This window comes from Ranitomeya imitator, chromosome 1 (assembly GCF_032444005.1).
Source record: "Ranitomeya imitator isolate aRanImi1 chromosome 1, aRanImi1.pri, whole genome shotgun sequence".
NCBI classification, from domain to species: Eukaryota; Metazoa; Chordata; class Amphibia; order Anura; family Dendrobatidae; genus Ranitomeya; species Ranitomeya imitator.
In genome coordinates, this window is record NC_091282.1 from 732,638,534 (window position 1) to 732,660,610 (window position 22,077).

Sequence of the window (22,077 nt, forward strand, 5' to 3'; positions counted from 1 at the left end):
GCAGCCGTGCCCGTGGATGAAAGGTTGGCGGTGACACTGCGGTTCCTGGCTACAGGAAGGTCCCTTCAGGATTTGCAGTTTTCCGCTGCTGTATCCAGACCTTTACTGAGCATTGTGATTCCGGAGACATGCGAGGCCATTGTGCAGAGCTTAAGGCATTATATGGAGGTACTACAATTTTTTTTTTTTGGCTGCTGTGTTATGTTATGTCGATATATTATAGTAGCTATTGAACCCGTTCTACGCCCTGGTGGCGAGCATTTCTATTGGTATATGGTCTCCACCCTATCATGTGCTGCTCCCATCCTGCGCCCCCATTCTGACATGTGCTGCTGCGATCCTGCGCCTCTATTCTGACATGTGCTGCTCCCATTTTGCGGCTCCATTCTGACATGTGCTGCTCCAATCCTGCGCCACCCTTCTTTTATTTGCTGCTCCCAACGTTATTTTATAGGTTATATTATTGCGATACATTGTTTAGCACCCCCTCTCAGTCAGTGAAGCCGTCTGATAAAATGGCTGCCTGCATACTCAGGATTGTTGACTTTGTTTTACTAATCCATACTGCGCGTCAATCACTGTAGGATGTCCACATGAGAGTGTATGTGCACAACAATATATTTGACCTAATTTGTACATGTTTTCTTCTCATCTTACAGTTTCCCAAGACGGCGGATGACTGGAAGAGGATTGCTTCCGATTTTGATCAGCTGTGGCAGTTTCCAAACTGCGGTGGCGCATTAGATGGAAAGCATGTGCGCATCACGCAACCAGCCAACTCTGGATCCTTTTTTTTCAATTATAAAGGATATTTCAGTGTGATCCTAATGGCCCTTGTGAATGCGAACTATGAGTTTGTGGATGTGGATGTTGGCATGAATGGCCGAGTCTCCGATGGTGGTGTTTTTGAACACACTTCATTTGGGGATAGCTTGAGGAACAATAAACTGCAGTTGCCACAAAATGAAGAGACAAAAGCAAACCTCAATTTTGTTTTCATCGCAGATGAAGCTTTCCCTCTTCATCCACATCTGCTGAAGCCATTTGCGCAGTGAACACTCACAGCGGAGCGCAGAATCTATAATTACCGGTTGTCTAGGGCCCGTCGTGTGGTTGAAAATGCCTTTGGGATTATGGCTAGGGTTGAGCGAAACGGGTCGTTCATTTTCAAAAGTCGCCGACTTTTGGCAAAGTCGGGTTTCATGAAACCCGATCCGACCCCTGTGCGGGGTCGGCCATGCGGTAAAGTCGCGTTTCAATGACGCGAAAAGCGCCATTTCTCAGCCAATGAAGGTAAACGCAGAGTGTGGGCAGCGTGATGACATAGGTCCTGGTCCCCACCATCTTAGAGAAGGGCATTGCAGTGATTGGCTTGCTGTCTGCGGCGTCACAGGGGCTATAAAGGGGCGTTCCCGCCGACCGCCATGTTACTGCTGCTGATCTGAGCTTAGGGAGAGGTTGCTGCCGCTTCGTCAGAAGCAGGGATAGCGTTAGGCAGGGTCCATTAACCACCAAACCGCTTGTGCTGTAGCGATTTCCACTGCCCAACACCACCTTCGGTGTGCAGGGACAGTGGAAGCTACATTTATTTATTTTTTTCCCTCAGCGCTGTAGCTCATTGGGCTGCCCTAGAAGGCTCCCTGATAGCTGCATTGCTGTGTGTACGCCGCTGTGCAAACCAACTGCTTTTTTCAAAGCACAAATCCTCTTGTTCCTTCCTTTCTGCACAGCTATCTTTTTGGTTTGTACACACTTTTTATTTAATTTGTGCATCAGTCCACTCCTTATTGCTGCCTGCCATACCTGGCTGAGATTACTGCAGGGAGATACATATATGCTAGCCACCTTAGGGAGAGACCCAAGTTGGGCTAAATGTAGCGGGACGAAAGAGACCGAAAAGCCCTCTACTTAAAGGAAATACATAGTGGATGCTTTCCTGAAACGGAAAGTACTTGCAAGCAGCATAATACAAAGAATAGCAGGTTTACCCAGAATCCTTTGCAGTAGGCGGAGCTATGCAAATCATCTCTTTCCACCCCTGTGTAATCCACAGCGCTTGGAACCGCCAAGCGTGCAATGCTGCGGATTAGTTTCTAAATTTACACAGCCAACCAATTCCTACCTGTGGACACGTGTTTCGGGCTTTAGGCCCTCATCAGCACAGGGCTGGAATTGGTTGGCTGTATGGAGTGGGGCTCGGTGAGCAAGCGATACATATATGCTAGCCACCTTAGGGAGAGACCCAAGTTGGGCTAAATGTAGCGGGACGAAAGAGACCGAAAAGCCCTCTACTTAAAGGAAATACATAGTGGATGCTTTCCTGAAACGGAAAGTACTTGCAAGCAGCATAATACAAAGAATAGCAGGTTTACCCAGAATCCTTTGCAGTAGGCGGAGCTATGCAAATCATCTCTTTCCACCCCTGTGTAATCCACAGCGCTTGGAACCGCCAAGCGTGCAATGCTGCGGATTAGTTTCTAAATTTACACAGCCAACCAATTCCTACCTGTGGACACGTGTTTCGGGCTTTAGGCCCTCATCAGCACAGGGCTGGAATTGGTTGGCTGTATGGAGTGGGGCTCGGTGAGCAAGCGATACATATATGCTAGCCACCTTAGGGAGAGACCCAAGTTGGGCTAAATGTAGCGGGACGAAAGAGACCGAAAAGCCCTCTACTTAAAGGAAATACATAGTGGATGCTTTCCTGAAACGGAAAGTACTTGCAAGCAGCATAATACAAAGAATAGCAGGTTTACCCAGAATCCTTTGCAGTAGGCGGAGCTATGCAAATCATCTCTTTCCACCCCTGTGTAATCCACAGCGCTTGGAACCGCCAAGCGTGCAATGCTGCGGATTAGTTTCTAAATTTACACAGCCAACCAATTCCTACCTGTGGACACGTGTTTCGGGCTTTAGGCCCTCATCAGCACAGGGCTGGAATTGGTTGGCTGTATGGAGTGGGGCTCGGTGAGCAAGCGATACATATATGCTAGCCACCTTAGGGAGAGACCCAAGTTGGGCTAAATGTAGCGGGACGAAAGAGACCGAAAAGCCCTCTACTTAAAGGAAATACATAGTGGATGCTTTCCTGAAACGGAAAGTACTTGCAAGCAGCATAATACAAAGAATAGCAGGTTTACCCAGAATCCTTTGCAGTAGGCGGAGCTATGTAAATCATCTCTTTCCACCCCTGTGTAATCCACAGCGCTTGGAACCGCCAAGCGTGCAATGCTGCGGATTAGTTTCTAAATTTACACAGCCAACCAATTCCTACCTGTGGACACGTGTTTCGGGCTTTAGGCCCTCATCAGCACAGGGCTGGAATTGGTTGGCTGTATGGAGTGGGGCTCGGTGAGCAAGCGATACATATATGCTAGCCACCTTAGGGAGAGACCCAAGTTGGGCTAAATGTAGCGGGACGAAAGAGACCGAAAAGCCCTCTACTTAAAGGAAATACATAGTGGATGCTTTCCTGAAACGGAAAGTACTTGCAAGCAGCATAATACAAAGAATAGCAGGTTTACCCAGAATCCTTTGCAGTAGGCGGAGCTATGCAAATCATCTCTTTCCACCCCTGTGTAATCCACAGCGCTTGGAACCGCCAAGCGTGCAATGCTGCGGATTAGTTTCTAAATTTACACAGCCAACCAATTCCTACCTGTGGACACGTGTTTCGGGCTTTAGGCCCTCATCAGCACAGGGCTGGAATTGGTTGGCTGTATGGAGTGGGGCTCGGTGAGCAAGCGATACATATATGCTAGCCACCTTAGGGAGAGACCCAAGTTGGGCTAAATGTAGCGGGACGAAAGAGACCGAAAAGCCCTCTACTTAAAGGAAATACATAGTGGATGCTTTCCTGAAACGGAAAGTACTTGCAAGCAGCATAATACAAAGAATAGCAGGTTTACCCAGAATCCTTTGCAGTAGGCGGAGCTATGCAAATCATCTCTTTCCACCCCTGTGTAATCCACAGCGCTTGGAACCGCCAAGCGTGCAATGCTGCGGATTAGTTTCTAAATTTACACAGCCAACCAATTCCTACCTGTGGACACGTGTTTCGGGCTTTAGGCCCTCATCAGCACAGGGCTGGAATTGGTTGGCTGTATGGAGTGGGGCTCGGTGAGCAAGCGATACATATATGCTAGCCACCTTAGGGAGAGACCCAAGTTGGGCTAAATGTAGCGGGACGAAAGAGACCGAAAAGCCCTCTACTTAAAGGAAATACATAGTGGATGCTTTCCTGAAACGGAAAGTACTTGCAAGCAGCATAATACAAAGAATAGCAGGTTTACCCAGAATCCTTTGCAGTAGGCGGAGCTATGCAAATCATCTCTTTCCACCCCTGTGTAATCCACAGCGCTTGGAACCGCCAAGCGTGCAATGCTGCGGATTAGTTTCTAAATTTACACAGCCAACCAATTCCTACCTGTGGACACGTGTTTCGGGCTTTAGGCCCTCATCAGCACAGGGCTGGAATTGGTTGGCTGTATGGAGTGGGGCTCGGTGAGCAAGCGATACATATATGCTAGCCACCTTAGGGAGAGACCCAAGTTGGGCTAAATGTAGCGGGACGAAAGAGACCGAAAAGCCCTCTACTTAAAGGAAATACATAGTGGATGCTTTCCTGAAACGGAAAGTACTTGCAAGCAGCATAATACAAAGAATAGCAGGTTTACCCAGAATCCTTTGCAGTAGGCGGAGCTATGCAAATCATCTCTTTCCACCCCTGTGTAATCCACAGCGCTTGGAACCGCCAAGCGTGCAATGCTGCGGATTAGTTTCTAAATTTACACAGCCAACCAATTCCTACCTGTGGACACGTGTTTCGGGCTTTAGGCCCTCATCAGCACAGGGCTGGAATTGGTTGGCTGCATGGAGTGGGGCTCGGTGAGCGATACATATATGCTAGCCACCTTAGGGAGAGACCCAAGTTGGGCTAAATGTAGCGGGACGAAAGAGACCGAAAAGCCCTCTACTTAAAGGAAATACATAGTGGATGCTTTCCTGAAACGGAAAGTACTTGCAAGCAGCATAATACAAAGAATAGCAGGTTTACCCAGAATCCTTTGCAGTAGGCGGAGCTATGCAAATCATCTCTTTCCACCCCTGTGTAATCCACAGCGCTTGGAACCGCCAAGCGTGCAATGCTGCGGATTAGTTTCTAAATTTACACAGCCAACCAATTCCTACCTGTGGACACGTGTTTCGGGCTTTAGGCCCTCATCAGCACAGGGCTGGAATTGGTTGGCTGTATGGATAGTAATTGAAGGACACTCCCTGTTTTTTTTTTTTTTTGTGGGAGATTAAGATTGACATTTCTGCTAGAGTGCCATCTCTGTGTGTGCCATCTCTCACTCAGTGGGCCATAGAAAGCCTATTTATTTTTTTGCTTGATTTGGGTTATAAAATCTACTTGAAAAAATCACTACATCAATCAGTGGGAGAAAAATATTGGCCTCAGGGCTTGTGTGCCACTCTTGACTCCTGTGTGCATCATCACTCACTCAGTGGGCCATAGAAAGCCTATTTATTTTTTTGCTTGATTTTGGTTCTAAAATCTACCTGAAAAAATCACTACATCAATCAGTGGGAGAAAAATATTGGCCTCAGGGCTTGTGTGCCACTCCTGACTCCTGTGTGCATCATCACTCACTCAGTGGGCCATAGAAAGCCCATTTTTTTTTTTTTTTTTGCTTTATTTGGGTTCTAAATTCTACCTGAAAAAATCAATAAATCAATCAGTGGGAGATTAATATTGGCCTTTGGGCTTGTGTGCCAGTCCTAAGCGTGCCATCTCTCTCTCTCAGATAGTGGGCCATAGAAAGCCTATTTATTTTTTATTTTTTTTAATGGGTTTATAAATTTTCCCTGGAAAAAAAAAAAAAAAGTGGGAGATTAATATTGGCCTCTGGGCTTGTGTGCCAGTCCTGAGCGTGCCATCTCTCTCACAAATAGTGGGCCATAGAAAGCCTATTTATTTTTTTTTTGTTTTATAAATTCTCCCTTAAAAAAAAAGGGAGATTAATATTGGCCTTTGGGCTTGTGTGCCAGTCCTAAGCGTGCCATCTCTCTCTCTCAGATAGTGGGCCATAGAAAGCCTATTTATTTATTTTTTTTTTTAATGGGTTTATAAATTTTCCCTGGAAAAAAAAAAAAAAAGTGGGAGATTAATATTGGCCTCTGGGCTTGTGTGCCAGTCCTGAGCGTGCCATCTCTCTCACAAATAGTGGGCCATAGAAAGCCTATTTATTTATTTTTTTTTGGTTTTATAAATTCTCCCTTAAAAAAAAAGGGAGATTAATATTGGCCTTTGGGCTTGTGTGCCAGTCCTAAGCGTGCCATCTCTCTCTGTCTCTGAGATAGTGGGCCATAGAAAGCCTATTTATTATTTTTTTTATTGGGTTTATAAATTTTCCCTGGAACAAAAAAAAAAAAGTGGGAGATAAATATTGGCCTCTGGGCTTGTGTGCCACTCCTGACTCCTGTGTGCGTCATCTCTCACTCAGTGGGCCATAGAAAGCCTTTTTTTGTTTTATTTGTTTTCTAAATTCTCCCTGAAAAAATCATTTTATTTTCTTTGGTTTCTAAATTCTTCCTGAAAAAATCATTTTATTCTATTTTTTTTTTCCTAAAGTCTCCCTGAAAAAAACAAAAAAAAACAACAAATCAGTGGGAGATTAATATTGCCCTTTCTGCTTGTGTGCCAGTCTTGACTCCTGGGTGTGCCATCTCTCTCTCTCTCCAATTGTGGGCCATAGAAAGCCTATTATTTTTTTAGCTTGATTTGGGTTCCAAAATCTACCTGAAAAAATCACTACATCAATCAGTGGGAGATAAATATTGGCCTCTGGGCTTGTGTGCCACTCCTGACTCCTGTGTGCGTCATCTCTCACTCAGTGGGCCATAGAAAGCCTTTTTTTGTTTTATTTCTTTTCTAAATTCTCCCTGAAAAAATCATTTTATTTTCTTTGGTTTCTAAATTCTTCCTCAAAAAATCATTTTATTCTATTTTTTTTTTCCTAAAGTCTCCCTGAAAAAAAAAAAAAAAAAAAACAAATCAGTGGGAGATTAATATTGCCCTTTCTGCTTGTGTGCCAGTCTTGACTCCTGGGTGTGCCATCTCTCTCTCTCGCTCTCCAATTGTGGGCCATAGAAAGCCTATTATTTTTTTTAGCTTGATTTGGGTTCCAAAATCTACCTGAAAAAATCACTACATCAATCAGTGGGAGATAAATATTGGCCTCTGGGCTTGTGTGCCACTCCTGACTCCTGTGTGCGTCATCTCTCACTCAGTGGGCCATAGAAAGCCTTTTTTTGTTTTATTTGTTTTCTAAATTCTCCATGAAAAAATCATTTTATTTTATTTGGTTTCTAAATTCTTCCTGAAAAAATCATTTTATTCTATTATTTTTTTTTCCTAAAGTCTCCCTTAAAAAAAAAAAAAAATCAAATCAGTGGGAGATTAATATTTACATTTGTGCTTCAGTGACAGTCCTGCGTGTGTGGCATCTCTCTCATTTGTTGCCACCAACAACAGAGTGTGTAACATTGTGCCTGATTTTCGTTGTGGTCTCACTCACCTGTAAAGGGGTAGCTAAATCATACTGAAGTTATAGCTCACCGTGTAATTTGTGTGACAGCAACAAATACCGTTAGTTTGTTTACGTTTTTAAAACAATGAGGAAGTATGGTGGAAGAGGTCGTGGCCGGGGGCGTTCATTGTCAGCTGGTAATGAGGGTAGTGGTAGTGGTGGAGCATCAGCTGGTCGTGGGAAAAAAAATATTGCACCTAAGTCTGGAGCTGTGGAGCCAGGTTCGTCGTCTGGCTACACAAGGCCTCGAACGCTCCCTTTTCTGGGAGTAGGAAAACCGCTTTTAAAGCCGGAGCAGCAAGAGCAAGTTTTGGCTTATCTTGCTGACTCAGCCTCTAGCTCTTTTGCCTCCTCTCGTGAAACTGGTAAATGTCAAAGCAGAGCGTCGTTAGTGGATGTTCACGGTCAGGGACAAGTCGCTTCCTTGTCCTCTTCAGCAAAAACAACAACAGAGAAGAATGCAGCAGGCGACACAACGGGTTACTCCATGGAGCTCTTTACACATACCGTCCCTGGCTTAGAAAGTGAAGCAGTTAACAGTCCATGCCCATTACAAGTTGAATCTGACATGGAGTGCACTGATGCACAGCCACAGCCAGACTACTATGCTGGTCCTTTGACTCAGACCACAACATTGCCCTCGCAGGGTGCTGATCAAGAATCAGACCCTGATGAGACTATGTTGCCCCATCACGAACGCTATACCACCGACCGACACGGTGACACAGACGAAGTTGCACACGAGCTACAAGAAGAGGTAATAGATGACCCAGTTCTTGACCCCGATTGGCAGCCATTGGGGGAACAGGGTGCAGGCGGCAGCAGTTCTGAAGCGGAGGAGGAGGGGCCGCAGCAGGCATCAACATCGCAACAGGTTCCATCTGCCGGGCCCGTATCTTGCCCAAAACGCGTGGCAAAGCCAAAACCTGTTGGAGGACAGCGTGGCCATCCGGTTAAAGCTCAGTCTGCAATGCCTGAAAAGGTATCCGATGCTAGAAAGAGTGCAGTCTGGCATTTTTTTAAACAACATCCAATTGATCAGCGCAAAGTCATCTGTCAAAAATGTTCAACTACCATAAGCAGAGGACAGAATCTGAAAAGTCTCAATACAAGTTGCATGCATAGACATTTAACCACCATGCATTTGCAAGCCTGGACTAACTACCAAACGTCCCTTAAGGTTGTAGCACCCTCGGCCAATGAAGCTAGTCAGCAACGCAACATCCCTTCCGGCAGTGTAGGGCCACCATTTTCCGCACCACCTGCAGTATCTGTGCAGGTTTCTTTGCCAGGCCAAAGCAGTCAGGGTCAGGGAATCACCAGTTTCGTAGTAGGAAACACTGCATCTAGGGCACCGGTGGCAACAATACCATCTCCCACCGTCTCTCAGTCTGCCATGTCCACCGGCACCCCCGCTAGTTCCACGATCTCCAGCTCTCCAGTCCAGCTCACCCTACATGAGACTATGGTTAGAAAAAGGAAGTACTTAGCCTCGCATCCGCGTACACAGGGTTTGAACGCACACATAGCTAGACTAATCTCGTTAGAGATGATGCCCTACCGGTTAGTTGAAAGCGAAGCTTTCAAAGCCCTGATGGACTACGCTGTACCACGCTACGAGCTACCCAGTCGACACTTTTTTTCCAGAAAAGCCATCCCAGCCCTCCACCAGCATGTTAAAGAGCGCATCGTCCATGCACTCAGGCAATCTGTGAGCACAAAGGTGCACCTGACAACAGATGCATGGACCAGTAGGCATGGCCAGGGACGTTACGTGTCCATCACGGCACACTGGGTAAATGTGGTGGATGCAGGGTCCACAGGGGACAGCAAGTTTGGGACAGTTCTGCCTAGCCCACGGTCTAGGAAACAATTGGCTGTAGCCGTTCGCACCCCCTCCTCCTCCTCTTCGTCCTCCTGCAGAAGCGAGAGCTCGTCCACAGACCGCAGTCGCACAACCACTCCATCCGCAGCTGCCACTGTTGCACACCAGGTCTCCCATTATGGGGCAGCTACTGGCAAACGTCAGCAGGCTGTATTGGCTATGAAGTGTTTGGGCGACAACAGACACACCGCGGAAGTTCTGTCCGAGTTCTTGCAGAAAGAAACGCAGTCGTGGCTGGGCACTGTAGATCTTGAGGCAGGCAAGGTAGTGAGTGATAACGGAAGGAATTTCATGGCTGCCATCTCCCTTTCCCAACTGAAACACATTCCTTGCCTGGCTCACACCTTAAACCTGGTGGTGCAGTGCTTCCTGAAAAGTTATCCGGGGTTATCCGACCTGCTCCTCAAAGTGCGTGGACTTTGCTCACATATCCGCCGTTCGCCCGTACACTCCAGCCGTATGCAGACCTATCAGCGTTCTTTGAACCTTCCCCAGCATCGCCTAATCATAGACGTTGCAACAAGGTGGAACTCAACACTGCACATGCTTCAGAGACTGTGTGAACAGAGGCGGGCTGTTATGTTTTTGTGGGAGGATACACATACACGGGCAGGCAGTAGGATGGCAGACATGGAGTTGTCAGGTGTGCAGTGGTCGAAGATTCAAGACATGTGCCAAGTCCTTCAGTGTTTTGAGGAATGCACACGGCTGGTTAGTGCAGACAACGCCATAATAAGCATGAGCATCCCCCTAATGCGTCTGCTGATGCAAAGTTTGACGCACATAAAGGATCAGGCGTCTGCAGCTGAGGAAGAGGAAAGCCTTGATGACAGTCAGCCATTGTCTGGCCAGGGCAGTGTACAGGACGAAGTAGCGGGCGAAGAGGAGGAGGAGGACGAGGAGGATGATGGGGATGATTATATTTTTAATGAGGAAGCTTTTCCGGGGCCACTGGAAATTGGTGGCGCGGCAAGGCCGGGTTCTGGTTTTTTGAGGGACACAAGTGACGTGGATTTGCCTGAAACTGCCCCTCAACCAAGCACAACCGCAGATTTGAGAACTGGAACTTTGGCCCACATGGCGGATTATGCCTTACGTATCCTCAAAAGGGACACACGCATAACTAAAATGATGAATGATGACGATTACTGGTTGGCTTGCCTCCTTGATCCTCGCTATAAAGGCAAATTGCAAAATATAATGCCACATGAGAACTTGGAACTAATATTAGCAACCAAACAATCAACTCTTGTTGACCGTTTGCTTCTGGCATTCCCTGCACACAGCGCCCGTGATCGTTCTCACACGAGCTGCAGGGGCCAGCAGACCAGAGGAGTTAGAGGGGCAGAAATCAGAAGTGGCGTTGGCCAGAGGGGTTTTCTGACCAGGTTGTGGAGTGATTTTGCTATGACCGCAGACAGGACAGGTACTGCAGCATCAATTCAAAGTGACAGGAGACAACATTTGTCCAGTATGGTTACAAACTATTTTTCATCCCTTATCGATGTTCTCCCTCAACCGTCATTCCCATTTGATTACTGGGCATCAAAATTAGACACCTGGCCAGAATTGGCAGAATATGCATTGCAGGAGCTTGCTTGCCCGGCAGCTAGTGTCCTATCAGAAAGAGTATTCAGTGCTGCAGGTTCAATACTAACAGAAAAAAGGACTCGTCTGGCTACCCAAAATGTAGATGATCTAACCTTCATTAAAATGAACCACAACTGGATTTCGAAATCTTTTGCCCCACCTTGCCCGGCTGACACCTAGCTTTCCTATGAAAAGGTCTTGCCTGTGGACTATTCTGAATGCCTTTTCCAATCTCGTAATTTTCTGCACCTGATTGTCCAGCATACGACATGTTTACACCTCACTAAATGGCCAAACTCCCCACACGGGGCCGTGGTATCGACACTTGGCGACAGCACCCGTGAGAGTGCAGTTTGTCTGAAGAGGTGGGTGAGCCCGCTTTTGGTCGACGGCACTGCCACTGGGTCCCTCCCAGTACAATAAAGTGTCTCTGGCGGTGGTGGTGCGCACCCAACGTCAGACACACCGTTGTAATATGAGGGGCCCTGGGCCTGTACCGCCGGCCACAAGACAGTTTCCCCCCACCCCAGCTCAAACAGTGCTCTACCACTTGCAAAATTATCTCACAGCTCCACCAATGTTTAGTCTATGCGCTGACATCCTTCAATGCCTGCCACTGACAATACCATTGTATTGACATTTTTGTTATGTTAGGCCTTCGATGCCTGTCTGTGGTCACTCCTTCCACTAGGCCTCCACTGACCACACCACTGCTGCCCGTGTACCCCTGTAACCAATTTAAAATTGCCTACAGCCATGTGTTATTATTTTAGGCCTTCGATGCCTGTCTGCGGTCACTCCTTCCACTAGGCCTCCACTGACCACACCACTGCTGCCCGTGTACCCCTGGAACCAATTTAAAATTGCCTACAGCCATGTGTTATTATTTTAGGCCTTCGATGCCTGTCTGCGGTCACTCCTTCCACTAGGCCTCCACTGACCACACCACTGCTGCCCGTGTACCCCTGGAACCAATTTAAAATTGCCTACAGCCATGTGTTATTATTTTAGGCCTTCGATGCCTGTCTGCGGTGACTCCTTCCACTAGGCCTCCACTGACCACACCACTGCTGCCCGTGTACCCCTGTAACCAATTTAAAATTGCCTACAGCCATGTGTTATTATTTTAGGCCTTCGATGCCTGTCTGCGGTCACTCCTTCCACTAGGCCTCCACTGACCACACCACTGCTGCCCGTGTACCCCTGGAACCAATTTAAAATTGCCTACAGCCATGTGTTATTATTTTAGGCCTTCGATGCCTGTCTGCGGTCACTCCTTCCACTAGGCCTCCACTGACCACACCACTGCTGCCCGTGTACCCCTGGAACCAATTTAAAATTGCCTACAGCCATGTGTTATAATTTTAGGCCTTCGATGCCTGTCTGCGGTGACTCCTTCCACTAGGCCTCCACTGACCACACCACTGCTGCCAGTGTACCCCTGGAACCAATTTAAAATTGCCTACAGCCATGTGTTATTATTTTAGGCCTTCGATGCCTGTCTGCGGTGACTCCTTCCACTAGGCCTCCACTGACCACACCACTGCTGTCCGTGTACCCCTGTAACCAATTTAAAATTGCCTACAGCCATGTGTTATTATTTTAGGCCTTCGATGCCTGTCTGCGGTGACTCCTTCCACTAGGCCTCCACTGACCACACCACTGCTGCCCGTGTACCCCTGGAACCAATTTAAAATTGCCTACAGCCATGTGTTATTATTTTAGGCCTTCGATGCCTGTCTGCGGTCACTCCTTCCACTAGGCCTCCACTGACCACACCACTGCTGCCCGTGTACCCCTGGAACCAATTTAAAATTGCCTACAGCCATGTGTTATTATTTTAGGCCTTCGATGCCTGTCTGCGGTGACTCCTTCCACTAGGCCTCCACTGACCACACCACTGCTGCCTGTGTACCCCTGGAACCAATTTAAAATTGCCTACAGCCATGTGTTATTATTTTAGGCCTTCGATGCCTGTCTGCGGTCACTCCTTCCACTAGGCCTCCACTGACCACACCACTGCTGCCCGTGTACCCCTGGAACCAACATCAGAAAATATAAAAATAAGTATTTTGCTTATAAAAAAGAAAATACTGGAGAGATATCAAATGCAGACATTTTAACATTAAAAACAAACACATACAACAAAAATCTGGTACAGTACTAAAAATGGCCACCAGCTACAATAACTTTCTCCTGCAAGTAGTTAACTGAAAGGTTTTTTCAATTTTAAACACAGATATGGCATCCACTGAGTGTTGTCCTGTCGCGTCTTCTTTATATTATTGCCAAGAAGATGCAAAACAATGAAAATAATAAAATCATTATTTACCAAAAAAATAGAGTAAGTCAAAACCACATTGCAAATAAACATTCATTACAAATAAAGAAGCAGGGCGCGTCCGAGGGTGAGTATATACCTAATAAGAATATAATCACCCTCGGACGCGCCCTGCTTCTTTCCGACAGCCTTCCTTCCTAAGAATCAGCCCTTCCGTGGTGTAGAGAGAGGGTTTGTTACACTCCAAGGTGTTCCCCAGGTTGCCTTTCCTGAGCTTCAATCTTCCGGCTCTCGTTTAGTAGTTGTTGGAAACTATGCTGCATTAGGCCTACAAATTGGGTATGGGGTGTAGAGAGATGGTGTGTTACACTCCAAGGTGTTCTACAGGTTGCCTTTCCTGAGCTTCAATCTTCCGGCTCTTGTTTAGTAGTTGTTGGAAACTACGCTGCATTAGGCCTACAAATTGGGTATGGGGTGTAGAGAGATGGTGTGTTCCACTGTAGAGAGATGGTGTGTTCCACTCCAAGGTGTTCCCCAGGTTTCCTCGCCAATGCTTCGATCATCATGCTCTCGTGTAGTAGTTGTTGGAAACTACGCTGCATTAGGCCTACAAATTGGGTATGGGGTGTAGAGAGATGGTGTGTTACACTCCAAGGTGTTCCCCAGGTTTCCTCTCCATTGCTTCGATCTTCCGGCTCTCGTTTAGTAGTTGTTGGAAACTACGCTGCATTAGGCCTACAAATTGGGTATGGGGTGTAGAGAGATGGTGTGTTACACTCCAAGGTGTTCCCCAGGTTTCCTCTCCATTGCTTCGATCTTCCGGCTCTCGTTTAGTAGTTGTTGGAAACTACGCTGCATTAGGCCTACAAATTGGGTATGGGGTGTAGAGAGATGGTGTGTTACACTCCAAGGTGTTCCCCAGGTTTCCTCTCCATTGCTTCGATCTTCCGGCTCTCGTTTAGTAGTTGTTGGAAACTACGCTGCATTAGGCCTACAAATTGGGTATGGGGTGTAGAGAGATGGTGTGTTACACTCCAAGGTGTTCCCCAGGTTTCCTCTCCATTGCTTCGATCTTCCGGCTCTCGTTTAGTAGTTGTTGGAAACTACGCTGCATTAGGCCTACAAATTGGGTATGGGGTGTAGAGAGATGGTGTGTTCCACTGTAGAGAGATGGTGTGTTCCACGCCAAGGTGTTCCCCAGGTTTCCTCGCCAATGCTTCGATCATCATGCTCTCGTTTAGTAGTTGTTGGAAACTACGCTGCATTAGACCTACAAATTGGGTATGGGGTGTAGAGAGATGGTGTGTTCCACTCCAAGGTGTTCTCCAGGTTGCCTTTCCTGAACTTCTATCTTCAGGCTCTCATTAAATTGGGGTTAAACGGAACAACTGCATTTGGCGTACTAGTTGGTTTGGGGCCTACTATCGGTGTCTGCCGCTCCTTGCTGTTCTCCTGGTTTCCTGTCCTGAAATTCCGTTTTCAGGCGCTCGTTAAGTAGTTGTTAATGTTAGACTGCATTTGGCCTACTAGTTGGGTTGGGGCCTACTATCGGTGTCTGCCACTCCTTGCTGTTCTCCTCCACTGAACAAAGCTGTGCCGCCTGTTTACTACTGTTGCCAATTTTGAACTGCATTTCGACTACTTACTGATTTGGGCCTACTCTCTGTGTCAGCCTCTCATTCCAGTTGTCCTCCACTGCAATGCCCCCTGATTAGTCCTGTGTTACCAATTTTGAACTGCATTTAGCCCACTTTATTCTTTGGGCCTATATCTGTGTTTCCTCCTCATCCTGCCCATTGCCCAGCCAGTGATAGATGAGTCTGCTGGTACATTGACCCATAACGCAACATTTCCCGTGCACGCTACACTGCAAGATTGTGACCCTGCTGAAAGTCAGGTCCCCCTTCCTGCATACCATACCACCTTACACGGGGACAAACAGGAAGGTGCAGATGAAAGTGCAGGTTCCTTCATCAGGTGGGGGGAGGAATACTAGTTGGCGACGTCACTGGCACAGGGCCTCTCATGGTACGCAAAAGTGTTGCTGCCGGTGGGAGGCGCCCCCGCCGTGCAAACACACCGCTGTACTTTGAGGGGCCCTGTGCCAGTGCCAATGCCAACGAGTGGGCCCCCCCTGCTTGCTCAGGTTCACAGCACTTGCAAAGTTGAAATACTTACCTCTCCCTGCTCCACTGCCGTGACGTGGTCCAGATTTCCTGGGCCCACTAATTACTTGAACCAGCCCTACCCACCACAACTTTAGCCAAATGACCCCCAATTTCAAATGCCTTCCAATTATTATAAGGTAAATTACGCTTGACAAGCTTCATTAAGAAGAATGGATGGTTTTGACATTAAAATGGGCACTCTAGGTGTTTTCCTGGCCCCCACTCACTGCCGACTATGCTGCCCCATTGACTTGCATTGGGTTTCGTGTTTCGGTCGATCCCGACTTTACGTCATAATCGGCCGATTTCACTCGACCCGACTTTTGAGATAGTCGGGTTTCGCGAAACCCGGCTCGACTCTAAAAAGGTCAAGGTCGCTCAACTCTAATTATGGCGAATCGGTTTAGAGTGTTCCACACTGCTATCAACTTGAAGCTGCCGTCTATCGACTTTGTGGTTTTGGCATGCTGTGTGCTCCATAATTTCCTGAGACGTCATGATACCAGCTCCTATTCTCCTCCTTCATTTATTGATGCAGTGGACCCAAGAACCGGAGATATTGTGCCCGGGGAATGGCGTACACAGCCAGAAAATTTAGCAGCTCTTCAAGCACTAGGATCTGGCAGACAGGCAGACAGGCAGACGATGCAAGGGACTGTCGAGAAAAATACTGTCTGTACTTTAATGGTTCTGGAGCTGTACCCTGGCAGGATCACGCCGTATAAACAAATTTTTCTTTTTTGCTTTGCGTTAACTCAACAATATGTATGTTATGCTTTCGTGTCCACAATGTAATTTTGCGAGTAGGTCACTGTCTTTTGTGTAATAAAATTAAATTGTATTTATTACTCCCGTTATTCTTGGTTGTTCATTTTAGATAAAGTGGTTAACTCCTTAATCCCATATGACGTCCTATGCCGTCAAGGTGTCCTGTGACTAATTAATACCCATTGACGGGATAGTACGTTATAGCGATCGGTCTTTAATGCATTATAATAACCAAATGGTGACTTCCTTCGATTCCAAGCTCTGCCATGCACCCAAACAATGGTTTACCCACACAGATCCGTATTTTCAATCATATAAACCCCTCTAAATTACTTTAAATGAGATGAGATGCCAAAAAAATGGTGTTGTAAACCCTTATAGCTCCATAAACATTAAATAAAGCAAAGTTTTTGTTTTTTTTTGTAACAATTTCTTTGTATTTAACGATTTACCAACAAAATATTACATAACAAAAAAAAAAAAAATTATCTCCTTCTACGGCCCAACAGGTGTCGCAGCGTGAGGCCCTGCTGCTGTACTTGAGCCTGGAGGAGCGCTGCTGTCTGCTGGAGGACCGCTGCTGTCCGCTCCAGGCGCAGTTGTCCTGCCAGGAGCACGCTCACGGTGGGCGGTTCTGTGGATAGAAGAGGTGACGGTGACGGATAGAAGAACAGACGGTGATTTCGCTGAAAATACATCTCGACCTCTGGGGCAGGACAAAATTGAGTGTGTTGTAAATTTCAATTTGGTCCGGGCCCACAGGGCGATGTTTTTTTTAATTAAATTTTTAAGTTTTAGTTGTTGTCAATTGTGACATCCCGCACATAACCACTCGTATTGTCTTGATACTTACCGAGAAGGGACGCCGGTTCTTCATTGCCAGAACCAGAGCTGCTTATTTGCCATCCCCGAGATCTGGCCACTGCTGCAGCAGCTAAAAGGAAATAATAACAGATCTGGTTAATTATGGAACACGCCATTGGGAAGCGCTCGCTGTTTTGGTCACTTACGTATGGTCACTTCTGGGGAGAAGACCCTCCCCGACCCGGGGGAGGAAGATGGGTGGCGGAAGGGAGGTGTTGAAGGTGGTGTAGGGGTGCGAGGACGCCTGGTCGCAAAAGATGGTGGAGGTGTGGTAGGCCGCCTGGTCATTACTGCGTCTGTAATGTATTCAAATATTTCCGCTACCCTCTTATGTCCCGTATTCAGTTGAAAAACTGTAATCAATGATTGTTAACTTACGTGACGTCCCGGGCTGTGGGCTCCCACTGGTGGTGGATGATGTGGTGCTGCTGGCAATGGCTGGTACCTGTTGCCGCCGCTGTCTCTCTACACATAAAGTAAAGAAACGCAATGTTTAAAAACACATGTAGAGTGCTGCAGATCAAAGCTAACAATATACTGAAACTGAAAATAGAGATCACACTTCACAGGGGTGCGAGGGCGCCTGGTCGCAACAGATGGTAGAGGTGTGGTGGGCCGCCTGGTCATTACTGCGTCTGTAATGTATTCACATATTTCCGCTACCCTCTTATGTCCCGTATGCAGTTGAAAAACTGTAATCAATGATTGTTAACTTACGTGACGTCCTGGGCTGTGGGCTCCCACTGGTGGTGGATGATGTGGTGCTGCTGGCAATGGCTGGTACCTGTAGGCGCCGCTGTCTCTCTACACATAAAGTAAAGAAACGCAATGTTTAAACACAAATGTAGAGTGCTGCAGATCAAATCTAACAATATACTGAAGCTTAAAATAGAGATCACACTTCAAAGGGGTGCGATACTCTGACATGTCTGTGGGCTCTGGTGTTCAATGGTCTGCCTGTCTTGGGACACGTATTATTTCATCACTAGGCCAACCTCCTCCTATAATATTTTTGGTCAATCGCGAAACAAAAAATTACGGACAGCTAAATAATTTAAAGATGGTGGTGGAGATTAGGGAACCGACCATTTTTGTCACGGACAACGCATATTCCTCTCGGACAATAAGTCCATTTTACAAAAACGGGGCATGTTTATCAATGAATTTGAGGTCAAGTTGGCAACCATGAGCGCGAGCCTCCCTCCCAATCCCCCCCTCCTGACAGCGTGCATCTCCCAATCCCCCCATACTAGTACTTGCCTCGCCTTGTCTCCGCACGCAACTCAGCAAAAATTTGTGGCGTTTTGTAGCGGAGGTCTGCCCACTTTTTTCGGAGCTGAAGCACACTGCGGCGGACGCCAAACCTCCTCTTCATCATGCTGCTAATGCGGCCAAGCACCTCCCGCTTATGGATGTTTGGGTGGGCAGGGCGACTCTCCAGACCCTCATAATCTAGGGCATCCATGTTGCTCACAAAAAAAAGGAGCTCTGTATGCCCCAGAGGAGCTGAACGTAATCTTGCCGCCATTTTAGGTTGAATGACCCTGAACGGCAACGCCCAGAGGAGGAGCTTGACTCCGCCGTCCTGCCGCGCGATCCGCATCGCTATAGCGTTGCCGTTTATGGACAGCGTCACATTTGTGACGGCTGAGCGGTACAGAAGGAACGCACATAGTAAATGCCGTTCGAAGGATGTTGATATAACGCCGGAGCGGCACGTAATGTACGCTCGTGGTCTATGACGGCTTGATGACGTTACAGCGTTCCTGCGTGCCTGCGCTACCTTGTTTTGGTTCCCTGACATCCTGAAAATGGCTGCCAGTCGACGTGATCCTCCTATGGGCATCCCAGAGCTAAAGTTCCTTATTAGCACAATGGATCGGATGCAGTACGAAACCACAGGGCTGGTGCTGCACCGCAACCAGCACAAGGATGAAGTCGTGCGTGTGGTGTCTGAGGGCCTCAGGAAGCAGTTTGGGATAACTCGCAGTAAGGCCCAGATTGTTAAAAAATGGGGCGATCTGAAGTCCAAAAGCCCAGCGCGCCTGCAGGAGCTTCGCCGCGAGATCCGCAAAGGTGAGTACGCAGGTACCCAAAAATATAGCACGCCGAAGGGTTAATTGGGTGTGTATGTGGTGTGTATGTGGCCCAGCTATGGGGCAGTATGAACGGTGCAGAGCACTATGTGGCACAGCTATGGGGCAGCATTAACGGTGCAGAGCACTATGTGGCCCAGCTATGGGGCAGCATTAACGGTGCAGAGCACTATGTGGCACAGCTATGGCGCAGCATAAACGGTGCAGAGCACTATGTGGGCCAGCTATGGGGCAGTATGAACGGTGCAGAGCACTGTGTGACCCAGCTATGGGGCAGTATGAACGGTGCAGAGCACTGTGTGGCCCAGCTATGGGGCAGAATGAACGGTGCAGAGCACTGTGTGGCACAGCTATGGCGCAGCATAAAAGGTGCAGAGCACTATGTGGCCCAGCTATGGGGCAGTATGAACGGTGCAGAGCACTGTGTGGCACAGCTATGGGGCAGTATGAACGTTGCAGAGCACTATGTGGCCCAGCTATGGCCATATCTGCTGACAGAATTTTTTTTTTTCCTTCACAGAGGCAAAGACACAGCGCCGCCGCCACGAGGCATCCCACACCGCCTCTGCTGTACCAGTGCCCTCCGGGTCCACGCCTACAGATCATAGTAGGTTCCCACAATAATGTGATTTGGATTTGGTTGCAGGTCCCCTCTTCCACCCCCACTCCCCCCGCAGTCACTGTTGCCATATCTGCTGACAGAACTTTTTTTTTTCCTTCACAGAGGCAAAGACACAGCGCCGCCGCCGACAGCACGAGGCATTTCTCACAGACTCAGAACCCGAGGTGCCCTCCGTGTCAATGCCTCCACACCCTAGTAGGTTCCCACAATAATGTGATTTTGATTTGTTTGCAGGTATGCCCCACCCCCCGCCCCGCAGCCATTGTTGCCATGTATGCTGACAGCACCTTTTTTTCTCATTCACAGAGGCAAAGACACAGCGCCGCCGCCACGAGGCATCCCACACCGCCTCTGCTGTACCAGTGCCCTCCGGGTCAACGCCTACAGATCCTAGTAGGTTCCCACAATAATGTGATTTGGATTTGGTTGCAGGTCCCCTCTTCTACAACCCCCCCCCCACAGTCACTGTTGCCATATCTGCTGACAGACATTTTTTTTTCCTTCACAGAGGCAAAGACACAGCGCCGCCGCCACGAGGCATCCCACACCGCCTCTGCTGTACCAGTGCCCTCCGGGTCCACGCCTACAGATCCTAGTAGGTTCCCACAATAATGTGATTTGGATTTGGTTGCAGGTCCCCTCTTCCACCCCCCCCCCCCTCGCAGTCACTGTTGCCATATCTGCTGACAGAACTTTTTTTTTCCTTCACAGAGGCAAAGACACAGCGCCGCCGCCGACATCACGAGGCATTTCTCACAGACTCAGAACCCGAGGTGCCCTCCGTGTCAATGCCTCCACACCCTAGTAGGTTCCCACAATAATGTGATTTTGATTTGTTTGCAGTTATGCCCCACCCCCTGCCCCGCAGCCATTGTTGCCATGTATGCTGACAGCACCTTTTTTTCTCATTCACAGAGGCAAAGACACAGCGCCGCCACCACGAGGCATCCCAGTCAGCGCAGTACCGGCCCCCTGATTCTCTTCCGGGCTTCTCTCCTTCGGAGAATATGTCCCCAGGCGAGGTCTTGCCACGTAAGTTTTTCAAACACGCTTAAGATTGTCACTCACTGCCTCTCTCTATGTAACCCTGGACAGCAAGGGCAGTTTCACAGCCTTCCGCCGCCTCTGATGTTTCATTCATCCTAAACGCTATTATGGGGATGTGATCACAGCCCACTATCGGGAGAATACTGTGTTATTAATGTTAGGTTTTTATGCTTTCTCACCAACAGCAGCCGGCAGTGTGACCATGTTGGATCTGAAAGCCAGTATTGAAAGGCTGTTCAAGACCCTGGCGCAGATTCAGGAGCAGCAGAATGTGGCAATGGGAGAGTTGCAAAAGATTAGGGGCATGTGCCAACAGTTGGAGGCGGGGCAAAAATAAATACTATTCCCGGTTTGTAAATGTTAATGTCGTTAATTAAAAAAAATATATTTAAACTTTGATTCAATTTTCTTTTTTTTTTTTTGAAATGTACATTACTTTGTTACGTGAATTTCTGCCCTCATACAGTGCTGTGGACCCATTTTGTCTCTGTGATCGAGACACAACAATAAAGCAGTCGAGATTGAATTTCTAATAAAAGGTTTTATTAAACACAGTATATTCACAAGACAATAAAAAAAATATAATGTAAAAAAATAATAAAATCACAAATCGTGATACGCCGAATCTTCAGTTTGATAACTTGGGTGCCTGATGGGCGAAGCCATATGAGAAGGTATTGGCGTGTAGGGGTTAGGGGGTGGCTGGCCGAAGTGGGAAACTGGGACATTGTGTTGCATTGGTGTCTGTGACTGTGACCAACCATTATAATATGAGGGCTCTGTCCGCTGCATTGGCCGGGAAGAGACCAAACAAGTGTGCTCGTCCAAATTGCTATCTGTACCCTTGTTAACAGCTTCCAAAATTAGACGCTCCGTTAGTGTTCTTTGCCTGTCGTCCATTTTGGCCAGTTTGTCAACTATATAGTGTCCAAAACCCTGCAACGCAGGGCTGACATTGTTTGTTAACGCCTGTTTTGCCAGGCTCAACAGTTCAAGGGAGACGTCAGAGGTGGCTTTCCGTTTCCTTGAACCTTGCCTCTATTGAGTCCTGGCAGGTGCAGCCTCCACAAATTCAGTCGTCGAGCAGTCCTGTGCACAGTCCTGTTGTAATAGATTTTTAGCTTAGTAATATTATTTAACATTCCCATTTATTTATTACTTTGA

The 22,077-nt window shown here is 47.6% G+C and overlaps 1 long non-coding RNA gene across 1 annotated transcript; it reads left to right on the top strand.

Annotated features, from left to right (window-relative positions):
• The first annotated feature begins 20,785 nt into the window (after window positions 1–20,785).
• Window positions 20,786–21,306, top strand: LOC138658067 (uncharacterized). The gene is made up of 2 exons (XR_011317320.1): window positions 20,786–20,898; window positions 21,099–21,306. It is a non-coding gene; the product is annotated as an uncharacterized lncRNA (long non-coding RNA).
• The last annotated feature ends 771 nt before the right edge of the window (window positions 21,307–22,077 follow it).